Source organism: Schistocerca piceifrons, chromosome 1 (assembly GCF_021461385.2).
Source record: "Schistocerca piceifrons isolate TAMUIC-IGC-003096 chromosome 1, iqSchPice1.1, whole genome shotgun sequence".
Taxonomy (NCBI): domain Eukaryota; kingdom Metazoa; phylum Arthropoda; class Insecta; order Orthoptera; family Acrididae; genus Schistocerca; species Schistocerca piceifrons.
Genome location: NC_060138.1, coordinates 1,197,178,421 through 1,197,200,582, shown reverse-complemented (window position 1 = coordinate 1,197,200,582; position 22,162 = coordinate 1,197,178,421).

Here is a 22,162-nt window from a genome sequence, read left to right as displayed (position 1 = left end):
ATCAGAAATCATCCATCAAAACAGGAGCTAATGAGTGTAGCATCAAGCTACTGGTATTCATATATATAGCATGTAAGTGACATAATATAAATTTAAAATATAAGAAACAGTGGCATTCTTTGGCCAGCAAGTATTAAATATTACAAAACATTTTTCATCATTCAAATGACATGTGACATATTTACAAATAGTTATTGGCACTCATTGGCCAGTTACAAATCATCAGAAGTCATCAGTTAAAACAGGAGTTAATGAGTGTAGCATCAGGCTACTGGTATTCATATATAGAGCATGAAAGTGACATAATACAAATTTAAAATATAAGAAACAGTGGCATTCGTTGGCCAGCAAGTATTCAATATTACAAAACATTTTTCATTATTCAAGTGACATACAACATATTTAAAATAATTATTGGCACTCATTGATCAGTTACAAAACATCAGAAGTCATCCTTCAAAACAGGAGTTAATGAGTGTAGCATCAAGCTACTGGTATTCATGTATATAGCATAAAAGTGACATAATACAAATTTAAAATATAACAAACAGTGGCATTCATTGGTCAACAAGTATTGAATATTACAAAACATTTTTCATCATTCATGTGACATATGACATATTTAAAAATGTAACACTCTGTAACTATTACTCAAGTCTGTAGTTGGAAAACATCATTCAGTATTACTCATAACTCTTTTAAACTAGTAGCAATATTTGGGACTGGTAATACATTTTTTGTGCTAGCAATGCATTGCGTTGGGATTGATAATTAATTGTTGGGGCATAACAATATTTGCTTATGACTTATTGCTGCAAATGAAGATGGGTAACGTCATTCGTCATGAGTCAACTGTAGCAAGGTTATGAAACAAATAGAGTATATGTGATCACATTCATGAATGACACAGGTTTATTGACCAACTGCTTATAGCACATTAATTTCATGAATAATTTCTCCTGCAAAAAATACAAAATGGATTATTAAGCTGAAAGAAGAAATGCATATTATGCTGAAAAGTAGTGAACTTCGAATTAACAGCCAATGAAATGTGTATTAAATATATATGTTCTCTAGCTCTCCTTTCCAAAGCCTTCAGTCATCATACAATGCGACATTAGACATATTGTCAAAACGAACTGCAACAAATACTTAAATAACTACATATCATTTCTTAACTAACAGTAAATATATAAACTTCATCATTATTCTCATCTGCAAAGAAAAACTTCATTATCATTACTATCATCACCTGCAAAGAAAAACTTCATTATCCATATTAGCATAACTCCATTATTATCACCACCTGTAAAGAAAAACTTCATTATCCATAGTAGCATATTCTTCATCACTATTCATCATCATTCATTATCATCTGCAAAGTCACTTCATTATTCATTATGCAACTATTCATAGTATAGAGTTCCTTATTTCTAGCATATTTCATCACTAAAACTAAGATGTGTAGTTCTGTCTGACAGCCTGCATCAATCGCCTCGTATTCTGAAAGAAAAAATTAGTTAAGACTGCTATCATACTATGTGTATAGTATATTCTTGTTAATGTTTGTTAATTCTGATCCATTTACTCTTCGTGACGAGGTATTGCATCTTCTTTCGTTCATTGCGAAGGTGAAATTCCCATTTCATAGTAATCCACTGTGGTTTGTTTAATTTATTTCTTTTACACGTTATTTCTTTCTGAAAATGATGAACAATGATTAGTGTCTTGCATTTAAATCATATACCCATTAAATTAAAACTGGTTTCTAGAGATATAATTAAGCGTACACCATAGCATGACAGAAAACGTAATATGTCAAAAACATAGACAGTGTTCAGATGCAAAAAATGTACACAGAGTATCATAATGTAAAATAGTCACGATGTTGAGATATCATAAGGCAAAATGTCAAAGTCAACTGGTGTTTGTTATATCTTAAATATTTCATAGTGCATACAAACAAAACACGAAAACAATCATACGTACATGAAGGATGGAAAATGTGCACGGTCTGATGTGTAACGACAAGAAAAACGACCTGTTAACCTTACCTTGCCGGGCACTTGCAAAGAAAAAATACGATAATCATCAGTAAGTAGTCACATAAATATAATTGCGTAAGTGGTCATAAAATGTGTAAGTTTATCTGGAAAAATGTACACGGTCTGATGCGTAACGACAAGAAGAGCGACCTGCTAACCTTACCCTGCCGGGCACTCGCCAAGAAAAAATACGATAATCTTCAGTAAGTGTTCAAGTGAATATAATTGCATAAGTGCTCATAAAAAAATCAGGAAATGGCATTATAGTGTGATAAATCATAAAATATGTTCATTCAATAAAGGGTTTGATGTTGGAGACGTGGTGATGCCCTTTGGTTTTTCTGGTTCTCAGAGTTTCGACGTGTACTACATTGGGGTGAGGAATGCTGCGAATTCGATATGGACCTGCATATAGAAGCTCAAATTTACTACATCTACTTTTTCCTCTATTAGATAAATAATGTGTGCATACTAATATCTTCTGTCCAATGTGAAAGTCACAGCGTGTACAAACCTGTTTTTGTTGTCTTCTCTGGCGCTCTGCGGCACGTTTGATATTGTTCAGCGCAATGTCAATTATTTCATGGTGTCGTAGTCGACGAGATGTAGGAAAGGTTACTAATTCTTTAATTTTGTTAGGTGGTTCAACGTTTTTCAGTATAACAGACGGAGATAGCATAGTAGATTCATTTGGTATGGAATTAATTACATCCTGGAATGAGAGTATGTGCGTGTCCCAATCAATATGTTTTTTATGGCAGTATATTCTACACAGTTTACCAATTTCTTTCATTAGTCGTTCACAAGGGTTCGAACAAGCATGGTACCTGGATATATAGATCGGAGAAATGTTTCTAGCTCGTAACATACGTGTCCATATAGCAGATCGAAACTGTGGTCCATTGTCGGAAATTACTTTCAATACATGCCCTACATGAAATAGAAAATGTTTTACAAATGCTTTCGAAACAGTTTTAGCAGTAGCTTTGCGTAACGGAGTGAAGGTAACAAATTTTGAAGTGAGTTCAACAGCGACAAAGATGTAGCAAAAACCTCTATTAGTTCTGGGAATTGGACCAAAATTGTCTACATCAGCCATGTGTCTCAATTGAACAGGTACAATGGGATGTAATGGAGGAATATGTGAAGTCGTATCTGACTTAGCTTTCTGGCAGATTTTACATGACGCTAAAACTCGTCGTATACGTTTCTCCATGTTGGTAAAATAACAGTTCTGTCTCAGTATAAGAAAACATTTTCTGGCTCCGTAATGTGCGAAACTTAAATGAGTATACCAGATTAATTTGTTAACAAGCTCGTCAGGAATGCATAATAACCAATTGTTGCTGTCAGGGTGAGAGCGGCGAAACAGAATGTTATTGCGTACAGTGTAATGGTTTCTAATGGTAACATTATTCCTATCTTGCCAAAGGTGTTTAATTTCTTTCCATACGTTGTCTTTACTCTGCTCTTGTGCTATGTCTTGTAATGACGACGAAATGAAATTCTCAAATGCAACTTGTTGAATGTACATGACGCTGAAATTTGCTTTGCAGAAGTTGGTTGCGATGTCTTGCTGATTGTTGCTGAGAGAACGGGATAGTGCGTCTGCTACAATATTTTGTGTACCGGGAACGTGAACAATTGTAAAATTAAATTCCTGCAAATAAAGTTTCCATCTGCTAGATCTGTCGTGTGTAAATTTAGCGGAAAGTAAAAACTGTATAGCCCTATGATCTGTGTAAACGGTCGTATGTCTTCCATAAAGAAAATGCCGAAATCTCGTAAATGCCCATACAACACACAATGTTTCAAGTTCTGTAACAGAATAAATGCGTTCAGCAGGTGACAGAATGCGACTCGCAAAGGCTATGTTTTTAATTACTGTAATGCCATCTTCTTCAATTTCCTGAAAAATGTGTACGCCTAAAGCGGTGTTAGAACTGTCGGTGGCAATGGAAAAATTTCTAGTAAGATCTGGATGTGATAAAAGTGCTGCATTCAACAAAGCTTGTTTCAGGTTCACAAATTCAGAATGTGCTTGCTTATCCCAGGACCAAATAGTGTTTTTACCTGTCAATTGACATAATCTAGGGGTGTATAAAGCAGAGTAATGAATAAATTTACGAAAAAAGTTAATTACACCCAAAAAGCTGCGTAGTTGTTTCTTCGTCGCAGGAACAGTAATGTCACGTAAAGCTTGAAGTTTTTCCGGGTCAGGCGCAATGCCTTCTGCTGAAATTACATGCCCAAGAAATTTTGTAGAAGTTTTGCCAAAGTGCGATTTACTGAGATTAACTGTGAGTCCTTGTGCACGAAAAGTTCGTAACAGTTGTTCAAGAATTCGATTGTGTTCAGACCAGTTAGCTTCTGCAATAAGAATGTCGTCTACATACGTTGTGATTCTGTCTTTAAGTTCTGTCGGAAGTATCGTATTCAAACCGCGAATAAATGCTGCTGAAGAAATAGTTAAACCGAACGGTGATTTACAAAATTGATAACAGTCACCAAAACAGAGAAAAGCCGTGTAATTTCTGTAGTCCGGATGGAGTTGAATTTGCCAAAATCCCGATTTCAAATCTAATGTGGAATAAATAGTAGTACCATGAAATTTCTGTATAAGTTCTTCTAGTGTTTGTGGGCGATCTGTTTCATTAATAATAATGTCATTGATGTGACGCGAATCAAGTACGAGGCGAAGTGAACCATCCTTTTTCTTAACAATATGGAGCGGGTTTATGTACGGACTAACTGCCGGTTCAATAATTCCTTGATCAAGCATAGCTTGCAATTCTTTCTTAACTTGTTCTCTATGAATATACGGAATGGGATAATGTTTAGCTTTAAATGTGTCGTGCTGTTTAACTTGAAATTGATACATAAAACCGGACATAGTACCAGGAACGTTGTCAAAAACTGGAGCTTGCTGTAAAAGAATTTTGCGTAGTTGCGTGTGTTCGTCGTCTGTATTTGCACTGCTCTGTTTAACTTTATCAAAAATCATCTGTATAACGTAATAGTCGGCTTCGTCTGCAGTATTATAGTTGTGTACGTACGTATATGTTAACAATGTGGAATGACAGTCTACGTTACGTGATGCGGAAATGACCTCTGTACGATTAATTGTTTGTTCTTCTGCAGATAAAGATTGCTGAAATTCTAAAGTCAGTTGTACATTTTCATCCTTTAACATTAAATAGAAGTTTTAAAGTCAATAATTGCGTCGTGTTGTACCAGAAAATTCGTACCTAAAATAACGTCTGTCGTCAATAAGAGAACAATCCAAAAATTTGAGTGAAATGTATGACCTGCAATACAAAATGATAAATGTGTCTGTAATTTTACATCTACTCCTTTACTAGATACTGCTCCTTTTACTTTAGTTTTGGCTAATGGTAACTTAGGATAGGTATTCTCTTTGTTACATTCGTTGAAAGTTTCTTTATTTATGACTGACATAGGTGATCCAGAATCGATTACTGCTGAAAATTTGGATGATCCAATTTTAACTTCGATGACAGGGTGTGAAATGGTTTTTTGAATAACTGGTCTTTCCTGCAAAAGAGTGCCTCGGATGTCGTCAAAAGTAATAACATTTTCGTGAACAATATTCTGCGTGTCAAAAGTATTGCTTGTGTTACTGGAAGATGCAACCTGTACTGTATCTAGTCAAATTCTAACTGACGTGCTATTATTTGCCGGAGGATGCTGTGGCATTTCGACTATTTGAACTGTTCTGTTATTTCTTCCTGACGTATTACGTTCGGGATGATATCTACTGTCTGGTTAATTCATGATAATATGTTGTTGCGGATGATTTTGCTGCTGATAAGACCGACTGTTATTAAACGTACGCTGAAAATTGTGCTTATTATTTTTACGTCTGTCATGATAGTCATTTCTATACGGTGCATTGCGATATGAGCTGGAATAGTGTGTTTTCTGTACGTACTGATTTCCTTGTTGTTGTGCGTTACCATTTGTTGGAGCTGACGCTATACGTGTAGGCGGCGAAACATTAAAGCTTGGTTGACCTTGTGGACTGCATTGTTGGTTAGGTATGCTAATCGGTTGGCTTTCATGCTGTTGCGGTGAAAAACGTCTATTGTTACCAAAATGTAGCTCCTGTTGCTGATAATTTTGACGATACTGATAATCAAAATTTTGTCTGTTATTAAAGTTCTGGTGGTTGTCGTTCCTGAAGCGTCTATTACCTTTGCTATTGAAATTGCGTGGCTGATCGTAATTGCTGTATGTTTGTTGACCTTGGTTATTATATGAAAAATTTTTGTTTATAAAGGAATAATCCGATTGCTGCACTTCCAAAAGCTGTAACAGATCTATGAATGCCGAAATATTTTCTTTCTGCTGACCCATTAAAAGTGGCACTCTTAATGATCGTGGTAATTTAGAAATACATAATTGAATAAGTCCAGATTCACTGTGTGGTTCACTTAAGTACTGGTTTTGTTGGTCCATGTGTTCAAAAAATTGCGTGACAGTGGAAAAATTTGAGTTCTCATAATTCGGTAAACTAATTAATTGATCCTTAATTCCGCGCTGTGTCGTTTTCGACCAATACGCTGACAGAAAAACATTCTTAAATTCTTCTACTGAGTAGCATGGTCTCGCGATCGGTCTCATACGAGTTGCCGGTTCGCCTTCCAAAAAACTGCAAACAAATTCAAGTTTATGTGTTACGGGCCAAGCCGGTGGAAAAGCAAAGCTAAATTGTTGTATCCAATCCAATGGGTGAATCTGTGTTCTGTCATTTTTAAATACTTTAAATTTTCTCACTGATAGAAAATGTTTGTAATAAAAATTATAGTCTCTGTATGTCTGAATAGGTTCAGGATTGTATGAGAATCTATTTGTCTTTGATTGTTCAGAATCTAAGTCATGTACTCTCTGTAAATTACCTAAATTATACTGGCTGTGTGAGTGTGACAAATGTTCAGAATGTGCCGTATGCTGTGACATATTATTGACTGAAACATTTTTCATCTCTGCCACTTCTTGCTGTTGACATTTTCTACGTAATGCATTATTGGACGAATCTATCTCACTGATCGTCTGCTGTAAATTTTGGAATTCAGGTGTTTGATTAAACGAAATCGGTGAAGTATCGTCTGATCTGCTCTCGTTATTACTTTCAATAACATCAATACGACTGACCAATTCATCATACTTTTTAGTCAGTATTTTTACCTATCATCGTTTTTAGTGTCACAAGCATTAATTTGTTTTTGTATTTTACGTGTGGTTTCGTTCAATTTTTTAACGTCTGCTTTGATGGTATCGGGATCCTGTATTAATTCTAATTGTTCAAGTCTGTCGGTCACTGTCTGAAAGTCTACTGTATGTGTATCTGTTTTTGTTTTAAGATCGGAAATTCCATCACGCAATTCGGTGTTCAACTGTTTGATAGTATTAATTTCGTCTGATACTGTAGCAATATTGTTGTCTACGTATGTTTTTGCTTTCGTAAACAATTTACGCTTATCTTCCTGTCTCTGTGCAGTAATTGTTTCCATGACTTGTCGCTTTACTTTCTTCTGTTCCTGTATGAATTTACGGTAACGCGTTTCACTGTTTTGTAGTTGGTGATTAAAACGTTCGTCAATTTGACTGTTCTGTTGGTCAAATTTCGCGTCTACTTTTGCATCCAGTGTGCGTGAAAGTTCTGCTGACATTAATTTAAACTCGTCGTGTAACTGTGTTGTGTTCTCAGAGCATTGTTTACCGACTGCACTAATTTCGTCTCTAAGTGATTCTGTTGCAGCTGTTTGCGTATTCCTTAATTCTTGAGCAACAGATCTAATTTCTTCACTACTTTTCCTAGCACAAGCCTTAATTTCCTCACGTAATTGTTCTTTAGTATCATGACATTGCGCGGCAACGGCTGTAATCTGTTCACTAAGCTGTTTGGAATTGTTATCTAGTTTTTCATTAAGTTGTTTGTGATTGGTGTCTTGTCTTTCATTCTGTTGTTTGGAATTTTCATTAAGTAGTTGTTTAACATTTTCACCAAATTGTTGGTTGAGATTCTCGTTAAGTTGTATCATTAATGGTATGACTCGATCCATGCCAAAATTAGCTACTGTATTCTCCGTGCTGTGTGATGGTGTATGTGCATTTGTCACGTTTTCTGTAACCATTTGATCATTCTGTAATTCTTAAAAGGGTTTGCCAAACGGATGTGCACTGTTAGTCACTACCTCGGAATCAAATAAATCTGTCGTACTTTGAGTACACTGTTCATTTTCGTTGGAAAAATTTATCTGTTCACGATTCAAATTTTGCAAATCGGGCGTGTCGAACTGGTTCAAATGGTTCAAATGGCTCTGAGCACTATGGGACTTAACTACTGTGGTCATCAGTCCCCTAGAACTTAGAACTACTTAAACCTAACTAACCTAAGGACATCACACACATCCATGCCCGAGGCAGGATTCGAACCTGCGACCGTAGCAGTCGCGCGGTTCCGGACTGCGCGCCTAGAACCGCTAGACCACCGCGGCCGGCTGTCGAACTGGGCAGCGTTCATTGTAACAGAACGTCCCGCGTCATCAATTGTCGTTAAATTAACAGAGGACACAATTGAATTTGTTTGCTCATCATTAGCATTAAAATCATTACTAGTGGTCGGTGCGCACGGATTGTCTACAATTAGGGGATTATCATCATTACACTGAGTGTCGCAAGTATTATCGGTCAAATTATTAGAGTCGGCTATTTCGCTCATTGCACATCGCGATGTACTGTTAACAGTTTTTCGCGGCATTTTTCACAAATCAAAATTAAGCACAAATGAAACAAGAACAATGCAAAAATGCAACAAACCCAATTACAACAAAGAGCAACAAATTGCTGATGATTTGTGAAAGAAAGAGTGACAAATTAGTAAATGCGTTGCGCCAGATGTAAACTACGTCTAATTAAATAAGAGCAGATATATGACTACTTATCAGAAGATTCACAAAGAAATACGATCCTGGCCGGATGTCGCCAAGTGTAACCTCCCCACAAAAATATTTAAAAGAACCAAGTGTAACCTCCCCACAAAAAAATAATTAAATGAATTTTAAATATTGTAACTTCTGAACAAAATTAGTTCCCATTCATAATCTCTGTGCAGAAATGCATTCCCATTTAATATACCCACAAAATTCTTTTCTCTTTTAAAGTTAAGTTCGAAACAGAAAAATTCCTAAACACCAAAATAATAAAAAAATTCAGTAACCTGGTAAATTTTATGACGACAGCAGCGCTGCGCCACGGCCCTGTATTCTGAATAAAGAAAGCAAAAATTCTTACCTCAATAAAAACTGCGATTTATCTGCTCTTACCCAAAAAATTTTCGGCACAGCTCCGTGCAATGCTGGCCTATGCTTTGTGATTCGTGAAAGGAATAATCATGCACTGGATAAAATCTTTAAATTGAAATGAATGCTTTTTTTAAAAAAAAATTAATTTATATTATAAAAATTATTATTGGGGCATTTTTTAAAAGAAATTGGATGACAGTGAACATACATTACAAGATATGCACAAGGCTGCTTCTTTACCTTCTACAATAATACTCATCCTCCAGAGTCCCGACCAGAGCAGACTGCACACAAGCGCAGACACGCGCCGACTACCGCCGACTACTGCCGACTCACGCAGACTACAGTCGACTACTCAAGACTAGCGACAAGCAACAACTGACTACATACTGCTCTCTGGTCAGAGACTCTCCTATGCCTTGCCTATTGCAGGCAGCGCATACATCGCATACCTCTTACAACCTCAATAGGAAAGGGAAGGGAAAACTGTCTGGGTTGATTGCAGAAAACTTAAGGGGGTACACTGTCACAAATGGTAAAATACCAGTAGTCACAGGTGTCAGAGGGATGCCTTTTTTAGGATAGGGAAGGGGGATAGAAATCGAGTTTTAAGAGAGATTGGCATGACACACTCAGTTTGAGAAAACTGATGAACAGGAGTCAGATTTTAGCATACAGTCTCCATTTAAACAATGTTTAACAGAAAGTAATCAGAAACTGCCAGTTCATCTTCACCAAAGCAGGTATAATCCCATTAGTATGCAGTATCAGTTATCTTTATTACACCAGAACATTCCGGGACTCAGAAATAAAATTGATGAACTACTCATTTGTATCGATGAAATGAATTCATCTAAACAAATTGACATAATCTGCCTCTCTGAACATCAAGTGACCACTGGTATAGATATTTTAGACATTTCAGGATTTAAGCTAGCTTCCTACTTCTGCAGAGTAGGTATGGATGGAGGAGGAGTTGCCACATTTATTAAAAACTGCCATAAATTCAAGAACATTGACATTAATAAATTCTGTTTGGAGCAGCATCTAGAAGCATGTGCAACAGAAGTAGAGTTCCATAACAGATCCTATATAATAGTAACTATTTACTGAGCACCTGCAAGAAATTATAATCTATTCATAAATCATCTAGAAGCTCTTTTGTGCTATTTAACCGGAAGAAACAAAGAAATTTTGATTGCTGGTGACTTTAACACAGATTTTCTAATTCAATCTTCCAGTAAACATTTACTGCAGTTAGTAATGTTGTCTTTCAATCTAACTCAACATTTACTGCAGTTAGTAATGTTGTCTTTCAATCTAACTCACACTGTAAACTTTCCAACTAGGATCACTAAATCCTCAAGGACAGCCATTGATAACATTTTTATAGGCAAATCAAAGGAACAAAATCATATCATAAAACCCATAATAAATGGACTATCAGATCATGACATGCAGCTCCTCGTTTTAGATGTAAATTCTAAGCAGATTATCAAGACTGCTAAATCTGAGTACAGGTGAGTACTCAATCAACCAAAAATTGAGTGTTTTAGAAAACTGCTCAAAGATATAAACTCGAAAGATGTTTATAATACTCATGACATAATGAACAATATAACACACTCATGAACAATGTCAGTACCATGTTTGAAAACTATTTTCCTCTAAAAGTTACTCAAATTAAACAGAAGTCTATAATAAAACCATGGATCACACAAGGAATAAAGATTTCCTGTAAGACAAAAAGGAAAATGTATCTGTCGACCAAGAATAGCTCCAATGCTGATGATTTAGCTAAATACAAGGAATACTGTAAAATATTTAAAAAAAGTAATTCAGACATCTAAAGAAATGCACTGTGAGAAGAAGATAACAATGTCAGGGAACAAAATAAAATCAATATGGAATATAGTGAAAGAGGAGGCTGGCAGAACCAGAAAGGAACAGGAGCAAATAGGACTAAGGGTAGATGACACATTAGTAACCGATGGGCATAGTGTGGAAAATCTATTTAACAAGTACTTTATATCCATTACTGATAGAATGGGATTGTCAGGATCAGTAAATAATGCCCTTGAATATCTGAAACTAGCCTTTACAAATAGCTGCAGGTACATGAATATGTCACTCACTTCACCAAAAGAAATAACTCCCATAATAAAATCTTTAAAAACAAAGCATTCTAGTAGTTACAATGAAATATCAACAAAGTTAATTAAGGCATACTCTTGTGAGTTTAGTACAATTCTAAGTTACTTGTGTAAGCAGTCAATTATAACTGGGACATTTCCTGACAGGCTGAAATATGCAGATGTTAAGCCTCTATTCAAGAAAAGGGATAAAGAGATGCCGTCAAATTCCAGACTGATTTCACTTTTGCCAGCATTCTCAAAATTTTTAGAAAAAGTAATGTACAGGCAGCTTCTCAACCATCTGACCACTAATAACATATTATCAAGAACACAGTTTGGATTTCTGAAGGGTTCTGATATCGAAAAGGCTATATACACCTACAGTGAAAATGCACTTAATTCATTAAATAACAAGTTACAAGCAGTAGGTATTTTCTGTGATTTGTCAAAGGCATTCGATTGTGTAAACCACAATGTCCTTTTAAATAAATTAGAATTCTATGGTGTCACAGGCAGTGCTGCAAAATGGTTCAAGTCATAACTCGCTAACAGGTACCAAAGGGTGTCAGTGCAAGGGACTAGTGAGTTAAGTCATCAGTCATCATCAGAATGGGAAGAAATTACATGTGGTGTTCCACAAGGATCCAACTTAAGGCCATTGCTTTTTCTTGTGTACATTAATGATCTCTCATCAGTTACACTGCCCAAAGCAGAGTTCGTTTTGTTTGCAGATGACACAAGTATTGCAATAAATAGTATGTCAAGTGTAGTTCTAGAAAGATCTGCTAATGATATTTTCATGGATATTAATAAATGGTTTAAAGCCAACTCACTGACATTAAACTTCGAAAAGTCTTACTATATGCAATTTAGAACCTATAAGAGGTTTCCACCCAGCATATGCATAAAATATAAAGAAGAGCAGATAGAAGAGGTTGACAGTCTTAAATTCCTGGGATTACAACTTGATAATAAATTCAGTTGGGAGGAGCACACCACAGAACTGCAGAAACCCCTTAACAAATCTGTATTGGCAATTCGAGTGTTAGCAGACATTGGCGACATAAAAATGAAAAAGCTTGCATACTTTGCCTACTTTCATTCCATAATATCATATGGTATAATATTTTTGGGTAACTCTTCAAGTCAAACAAAAGTTTTCAGAGTCCAAAAGCGTGTAATACGTATTATTTGTGGAGTAAACTCACAGACGTCTTGTAGAAACCTCTTCAAAGAACTGGGTATACTAACTACTGCCTCTTGGTGTATTTACTCCTTAATGAAATTTGTCTTAAATAATATATCTCTTTTTCCAACAAACAGATCAGTTCATACATACAATACCAGGAACAAAAATGATCTGCACAAGGACTTAAAAGCACTTACTTTAGTTCAAAAAGGGGTCCACTACTCAGGAGCACTCATCTTCAATAATTTGCCAGCAAACATAAATAATTTAGTTACAAATAAAGTTCAGTTTAAAAGGAGCCTGAAAGACTTACTAGTGGCCAACTCCTTCTACTCAATTGGCGAATTTTTTAATAGAAACAAATGATGCCATGTTCGACATCAGTGAAGATCTCCTCAACACGGATCCATGGCACGAAAAATTAATCGAATCTAATCTTATCTATGAGCATTTGCGAAAAACTATCACACCGATTTCTCGGATATTCATTTACGTATGGGCGCAAGGGATAAAGTGTAATTTCGTTGCTCTGCGCTGCTCGATTGTTATCTACGGATGACGGCATAATTTGGTATTCGTAGAAGTAATACTTCATAATCGGAGATGTATCAGCAGTTTTATCAGAACCTCAAGCCACAGAATGTGCTTAATGAAACTGATGAAAACAAGAAAACTGCCTAAATTTGAAAATTTTGTAATAATAATATTAAATATTAATCAATGTTTCGTAATATAAAGAGGATGCGCAATTTTTTCATAGGAAGTATGGGATGTTGAGACTTGGTTAAAAACGATTTGGTCGTATGAGACTGATGGTTTGTCTGTAAGTTTGATTTTTATTTTTTCTTTTGCAAACAATTGCGACTTGTGAGACTGAGGGTTTGTCTATAAAGCAGATTTTCACAAACATTTATTTTTCTCAAAACTTTGTTTCGGTGCTTTGGTCGCTTATGATTCTCAATGCCTTAGTTGTATCCAATGACTTTTCATTCATTTTTATGATTACAACACACTGATTTCTGGTTCTTGCACTGAGTACCACTGGGGCCAGTATGAGCCCAACTTAAATTGTTTTTTTTTTTTTTTTTTTTGCTTCCTGAACGTAACATTTATGAAAACAGAATGATCAATGGATCAATGTTATCTTAACAGCTGTTATCTGTTATACGAAACACCTGAAAGAATTAAAATATTACTTCCCTCTTATTTTTGAACCAATAGTTAGGGTTCCTTGCATCTGTTGTTGTTGTACCCTTTCTAGTTTTACTGATGTCAATATGTCTCCATGGACAAGTTGGAAAATTATGTCTCCATCCTATTGAAAGCCTTTTTCTTTACGAAACATATGACTTTCTTCCTCTCTGAGTTAGTTGCATCCAACGATTGTTTCTTCAGTTTTATATTTAACACATTAAAAGTTATTCTCGTTTTTTGCGATTAGTACTAGTGGGATCAATTGAACCCAACCTGAATTAATTTTTGTTTCTTGGACGTAATAATTATGAAAATAGAATCATTACTGTTACACTGGATAACTGGAATGTATGTTTTCGTGTAAATTATTTGGGGTCCATATGACACTACTGATAGCGAGTCAAAGAAATTATGGTAGCAGGAGCTGTTAAATCTTTTTCGGCGAAGCAAATTATCCATATTGTCTGCAGATCGTGTGAAGCACAGTTCTTACATGGTAGCGTAACATTTTTTTTTTGTTTGTTTACAAATATGCTGGGCACGGCGCATTCGCAGCGCCGCAGTTGCGGAAGGTAACCGTTGCCGTACGCAACAGGTCGCCTATTCGCGCCGCTCGCCATTTACACGTGTTTTGTTTTGTTGCGTAGCGCTTCAAATTTCTAAACTTCATTGAGAACTGTAACAGAATTTTGGTAAGCCCAAAACTCGCTTCGGTAAACAGCGCCCAAGTTGTTCCTCCGTTTTAAGCATCCGCACCAAGTGCGGCCCACCATTTTAGCTCTCGCTCCTTACTCCTTAACTGAAACAAACGTGCCGCAGAAATCCCATCGTGGACGTTCCCATTCACCGTAAAACTAGTTGACTGCTGTGCCGTTACTCTCGAAAACCGTAATTAAAGCAGTGGAAGTAACAGTGTTTGGTATGCGTAATTACGAGAAGCCGAATAATTAGGCACACAAGAATATTTGGATTTTCATCAATCTGACTGCGATAAAATAAACTGTAATTCCATACTCTCCAAGAGATGGTCGAATTTATAATAATATTTAACTGATTATAATTTGGCCACAGGAAGCCTATGATGCCAGAGATAACATATATTATTGATTTTATAAGGAGTTTAAGAACTTGCAGCATGCTGCAGGTGAAAAATAGGTCCAAAACTTGTCAGATAATTGTAATAAATGGTTGGAGCTCCATTATAAGTTGCGTTGAGAAGTACCTTTTTTTAATTGTTGATGGCGACTAGTTTCAGACGTCTGTGTCCACTTCCAAACCATCTGTACTGTGAGTGTGACAAACACAGGCGGTAGCCCATGTCTAAAAACTGCCGGTGCAGCTGTCAAATCCGTATTACGACCGACTCAACAACAGTAAAGTACATCACATAGGTCGGATATTAGAGAACTCTTCTCTAATGTCCGTCCTATGTGGTGACGTAGGATAGATATTAGAGAAGTCTTTCACTAATGTCCGTCCTATGTGGTGACGTAGGATGGATATTAGAGAACTCTTTCTCTAATGTCCGTCCTATGTGGTGTGTTTTACTGTTGTTGCGCCGGCCGTAGTATCGTTTTGATCGTTGCAGGCGCATTTATTGCACATTGGCTGTCGCCTGTATTTCGCTCTCGTAAACTTACTTACGGCCGGGAGGGCGGTGTGCTGACCACATGCCCCTCCCCTCCATATCCGCATCTACTGACGCCTGTGGGCTGAGGATGACACGGCGGCCGGTCGGTGCTGTTGGGCCTTCATGGCCTCTTCGGGCGGAGTTTAATTTAGTTTTATCGCCTGTATTTGTCACATTTACAGTCCGGATGGTTTGGAAGTGGACACAGATGTCCGAAACTTGTCACCATCAAGAAATAAAAGATACTTCTCAATGCAGCTTGTGGCTGAACTACAACCATTTCCGAATATTGCGGCAATAATTGTTTTATGTCGACAGCATCACTCCCAATTTTGTTGGTTTCTGCGTGCGAAGTTGGGGGAACCATATTTTAAAGGGGGTTTTTTAATGATTTTTTGTCGTAGATGGCTGTAACCCTTCATATTTTATAGCTTACGTTTCTCTATTTTATCGACTAAGAATATTTTTGTCTCTTGTTTGCGCTGCTTAAGACTGCCCCAGTCCTGGAATCTTGGAGTTTTATCGATTCGGAAAGCGTTCGCTATGAATGTACTCCAAAATTTACCTGTTTTACTCCTTGTGACACGTATCCAGGTACTCTTACTATTTTACATTATATCCAGCTACTTTTACGTAAGTTTTTATTGCTTTCAGTTCACGCTGTCTGCGTAGCCGTACATGATAGGACCATGCTCCTGTCCTCCATTTTCATCTAATTAATTGGTCTCTTCTTTTTGTAGACAATCTGGTGGTGACCCAAAAGGGTGTAGCACGTCATTCACGTTAGATAATTTCGCAACAGAGGCTGTTTTTGTTCCGAAAAACTTTCAAAAAATTTGATGTAACAGTCTGCCACTATGCAGTGGGTCAATTTTTACAGTCATTTATGACATTTATAAGCAATGTTTAACTTTTATTATCAGTTATATGTGATGCGAGGGCAGACGTGAGACACTTAATAGCTAATCGTCACTTTTTCAGTTATTACAATACATTGGGATGTTGGTAACTTTAGTCAAGATGGCGTTTTCCGTTACAAGTAGGATTACGTCGTTTGAGAGGTTCATCGCGCAAGGATACATAATAGAGGTGGCTTCAACAGTCAGAAGTATCTGCGCCCTTAATGGTTCCGCGTAGCCTTCCCAAAAGCTGTGGTAATGAAAGTTACGTTCATTTAAAAAAAAATAGTCCCCTCCCCTCCCCGTCGATAGTTGATCGTTTTCTTTGAGGGATGATTCAGATACTTAATGCAAGCAATCGCTGTCAGTTGGACGGAGAACTTCTGCAGGCAACAAGCTTCTTCTGCAGTTAGTACAGTTAGCTTTGAGGTCACAAGCAGCAGCAAACGGGACGCCACGTTACAGAGGTTTATCTGAGTGCTTTAGTCCCTACAAATTGAGGGGAAGATAACGGTTTTGTCGCCTCGTTACTCTGAAGTCTTTACCATTGACATACTTGTATTGCGACTGAAATTCGCAATTATGACCACATCCTAACGAACGACATTTCTATACCACCAATAAGACAATCTTCGACGATCTACTGCCGTCAACCATCATTAGAATCTCCCTCGTTCGCCTTCAGTTTGAAAGGCTGCCTGGTGGCCAGGTGAAACTAGTCCCCTGATTTGAGTAAAAAACCTATATCTCAGTTTTGTGAAAGTACATACCACCCTCCAAAGACTGTCACTCTCCCTATTGCGCGGAAAGATACTGAGGCGTAGCGCCGTATAACGATCCTGCCTTGGAGGCGGTTAAGTGGGAGATGTGTCTCAGAGATGGATAGAGACAGATGGTGACGCGAGACTGGACGCGCACGTAGTTTATGTATTAGCCGATAGAGGACAACATTGGATAGGGAGACTGTGATTTTAGTTGCGATTATGCCCAATAGAGTGCATTAAAGTAATAGAATGTTTTTCATAAGCTATTCTAGTATAATGGTTCAAATGGCTCTGAGCACTATGGGACTCAACTGCTGTGGTCATCAGTCCCCTAGAACTTAGAACTACTTAATCCTAACTAACCTAAGGACATCACATACACCCATGCCCGAGGCAGGATTCGAACCTGGGACCGTAGCAACAGCGAGGCTCCGGACTGGAGCGCCTAGAACCGCACGGCCACCGCGGCCGGCGCTATTCTAGTATTTTCATAAAGTGTTATTATGTCTTTTTGTGTAGGTAAAATGTTATAAATGTGTTTTAGCAGTATGATTGATGCGTGAGTGTGGTTTAGGGTTAATATGAAGATAATTGTTTAACGAGTTATGTAGTGGGATTTAGTGTGGGAACATTTCGAAGAAGTATGGATATGGACAAAGGGGAATTTTGTAGAATAGATTTGTAAAGTAAGTTTATGGTAAAGGGAAAGTTAATTCAGGTATAAATAACAATAATAAATAACTTTATGCATAAACAAAACTTCAGCATATTAGATAATCACGTCGGTAAAAAGTGCAGTCGTTAGGTTTACTATTCTGCGATTGGTTATTGATGAAAAGCGCGGATTGACGCGGGAGAATGTTGTTTTGCTATTGGCTGTTGAATAAACTGACCAATGGTAAAGCAATATTCTTCGCGCGCCTTTCTCTGCTGGTAGAGAAGACTTAGAGTATTCTAGAGAAGAGTCGAAGCCTAGTCATGAAACAGATCGGACCTGTGCAGTAGTAGTTCCGATGGAAATGATAAGTTGCCGGATCTAGCAGTGTTTCATACATCAAAAGTGTTGGAAAGTGACGGCATAATTATTTCGATGTGTGTGTAAAAATTTCGGAATTTTTAAGTGAATTTTGTGACGAGAAAAAACATATATTCCTCGTGGCGTATTGAACAGGTCGATGACTAAAAACTGTGACTGCATTAGGTACCGACAGACTTAATATTTGGCGAGCATTCTCAATCAAAAACAATCAGTATTTTTGTAGCTATTACGTTTTCGGGAAATGCAACACCATAAACTTCCTAACGTGACTGAAAGGGATTGTGAATGACTGTGTTAAGACTAGCACGGGCTTGGCAGTGATACTTGTTCACCTAAGTTTCAGAATATATTAATTGAGGACAAAATTTCCAACCTTTCACATCTTGTGAAAACTTTCTCCCGAAACATAGATTAGTAACTTTAATTGCAGCCTGGTTCACGTCGAAGTACAGTAGGTTTCGCTCGGCTTCCCTACTGATGAAATGCTAAGACAAGTTCACAGGTAGGAGTTGTAAAGGGACAGAAAGAGCCGTGCCGCCGCAATACCTGAATGCAAAAGAATCTACGCTACCGGAAAAAATTAGTACATTTGGAAAGATGATATCGATATCGATTCGATGACATATGCCAGCAGTATATGTACAGGTATGCCAACAGTAGATTTACCGATAATGGTATATGAAGATTTTAGGAAGGAAATCGGAGTGGAGAAGTTGACTGAGAAAATTGAAAAGAATAGATAAAAATGGTTTTGATATGTCAAGAGGATGGGAGAGGGAAGAATACCAAGTAGAATGATGGAGTTCAAGATTGAGGGCAAGAGGCCAAGAGGAAGACCGAGAACATGATAGATTGATACAATAAAGTGGTGTTTAAGAAGGAGAAACCTGCTAGGGAACCAATTTGTGGAAGATGAATGGTGGAAAGACAGAGTAAAGTGGCAAAGTACGATTGATACCCAACTCGACCAGATGTTGGAGAGAGGGGAAACTAAGGTGACGATGATGGTTTCAGCGTTGTCCGCCAATAGATAGTGTAGTGGCACGGCTACCGGAGCGCCATTTGTGCCTACCCTTTGATAGGGAACGCTCACAGCCAGAAGTCTCTACGTGGTACAAACGTGTGAAGCAAGCAGGAAACCGTACCACGGGGAAGCACTCGTGCTTCATACAGCCAACTGAACGAGTCTGAAAGGGCCTACCGAGTTGCGGGATGGTTCTTTCGGAGAACTGCCACACAAGTGGGACGTACTGCGTCAGTTGTGCAACGATGCTGGTGTCAGAGGTCACTTGAACATTCCCACACCCGTAGACGAGATCCCGGATGACCGTGCTGCACAGACGCCTGCCAGGATCGTCATATTGTAGGGGCAGCAGTGGCACATTGTACAGTTACCACGGTAAAGGTAAGAGGCCTTGTGAGTTCAGGCGTGTCAGCACAAACCGCAGTGAACCGAATATTAGCATGGGACTAAGGGCACGCACACATCTAGCCCTCATCTACATCTACATCCACACTTCGCAAGCCACCTGACGGTGTGTGGCGGAGGGTACCTTGAGTACCTCTATCGGTTCTCCCTTCTATTCCAGTCTCTTATTGTTCGTGGAAAGAAGGATTGTCGCTATCCCTCTGTGTGGGCTCTAATCTCTCTGATTTTATCCTCATGGTCTCTTCGCGAGATATACGTAGGAGGGAGCAAGATACTGCTTGTCTCCTCGGTGAAGGTATGTTCTCGAAACTTCAACAAAAGCCCGTACCGAGCTACTGAGCGTCTCACCTGCAGAGTCTTCCACTGGAGTTCATCTTTCATCTCCGCAACGCTTTCGCGATTACTAAATGATCCTGTAACGAAGCGCGCTGCTCTCCGTTGCATCTTCTCTATCTCTTCGATCAACCCTATCTGGTACGGATCCCACACCGGTGAGCAGTATTCAATCAGTTGGCGAACAAGCGTACTGTAACCTACTTCCTTTGTTTTCGGATTGCATTTCCTTAGGATTCTTCCAATGAATCTCAGTCTGGCGTCTGCTTTACCGACGATCAACTTTATATGATCATTCCCTTTTAAATCACTCCTAATGCCTACTCCCAGATAATTTATGGAATTAACTGCTTTCGGTTGCTGACCTGCTATATTGTAGCTAAATGATAAGGGATCTTTCTTTCTGTGTATTCGCAGCACATTACACTTGTCTACATTGTGATTCAATTGGCATTCCCTGCACCATGCGTCAATTCGCTGCAGATCCTCCTGCATTTGAGTACAATTTTCCATTGACAGAACCTCTCGATATACGACAGCATCATCCGCAAAAAGCCTCAGTGAACTTCCGATGTTATCAACAAGGTCATTTATGTATATTGTGAATAGCAACGGTCCTACGACACTCCCCTGCGGCACACCTGAAATCACTCTTACTTCGGAAGACTTCTCTCCATTGAGAATGACGTGCTGCGTTCTGTTATCTACGATGTCTTCAATCCAATCACACAATTGGTCTGATAGTCCATATGCTCTTACTTTGTTCATTAAACGACTGTGGGGAACTGTATCGAATGCCTTGCGGAAGTCAAGAAACACGGCATCCACCTGGGAACCCGTGTCTATGGCCCTCTGAGTCTCGTGGACGAATAGCGCGAGCTAGGTTTCACACGATCGTCTTTTTCGAAACCCATGCTGATTCCTACAGAGTAGATTTCTAGTCTCCAGAAAACTCATTATACTCGAACATAATACATGTTCCAAAATTCTACATTAGATCGACGTTAGAGATATAGGTCTATTGTTCTGCACATCTGTTCGACGTCCCTTCTTGAAAACGGGGATGACCTTTGCCCTTTTCCAATCCTTTGGAATGCTGCGCTCTTCTAGAGACCTACGGTACACCGCTGCAAGAAGGGGGACAAGTTCCTACGCGTACTCTGTGTAAAATCGAACTGGTATCCCATCAGGTCCAGCGGCCTTTCCTCTTTTGAGCTGCGGTTCTAGGCGCTGCAGTCCGGAACCGCGTGACCGCTGCGGTCGCAGGTTCGAATCCTCCCTCGGGCATGGATGTGTGTGATGTCCTTAGGTTAGTTAGGTTTAAGTAGTTCTAAGTTCTAGGGGACTGATGACCTAAGATGTTAAGTCTCATAGTGCTCAGAGAGCCTCTTTTGAGCGATTTTAATTGTTTCTCTCTCCCTCTGTCATCTATTTCGATATCTACCATTTTGTCATCTGTGCGACAATCTAGAGAAGGAACTACAGTGCAGTCTTCCTCTGTGAAACATCTTTGGAAAAAGAGATTTAGTATTTCGGCCTTTAGTGTGTCATCCTCTGATTCAGTACCATTTTGTCACAGAGTGTCTGGACATTTTGTTTTGATTCACCTACCACTTTGACATAAGACCAAAATTTCTTAGGATTTTCTTGCAAGTCAGTACGTAGAACTTTACTTTCGAGTTCATTGAACGCCTCTCGCATAGCCCTCCTCACACTACATTTCGCTTCGCGTAATTTTTGTTTGTCTGCAAGGCTTTGGCTATGTTTATGTTTCTGTGAAGTTCCCTTTGATTCCGCAACAGTTTTCTAACTCGGTTGTTGTACCACGGTGGTGCACAGCTCGTGGTCGTGCGGTAGCGTTCTCGCTTCCCTCGCCCAGGTTCCCGAGTTCGATTCCCGGCAGGGTCAGGGATTTTCTCTGCCTCGTGATGACTGGGTGTTGTGTGATGTCCTTAGGTTAGTTAGGTTTAAGTAGTTCTAAATTCTAGGGGACTGATGTTAAGTCCCATAGTGGTCAGAGCCATTTGAACCATTTTTTTGTACTACGGTGGCTCTTTTCCATGTCTTACGACCTTGCTTGGCACATACTCATCTAACGCATGTTGTACAATGGTTCCACTCACGTCGCGGAACAGACGTGTACGGCTCGACTGGTGCCGTGAGAGCACCACTTGGAA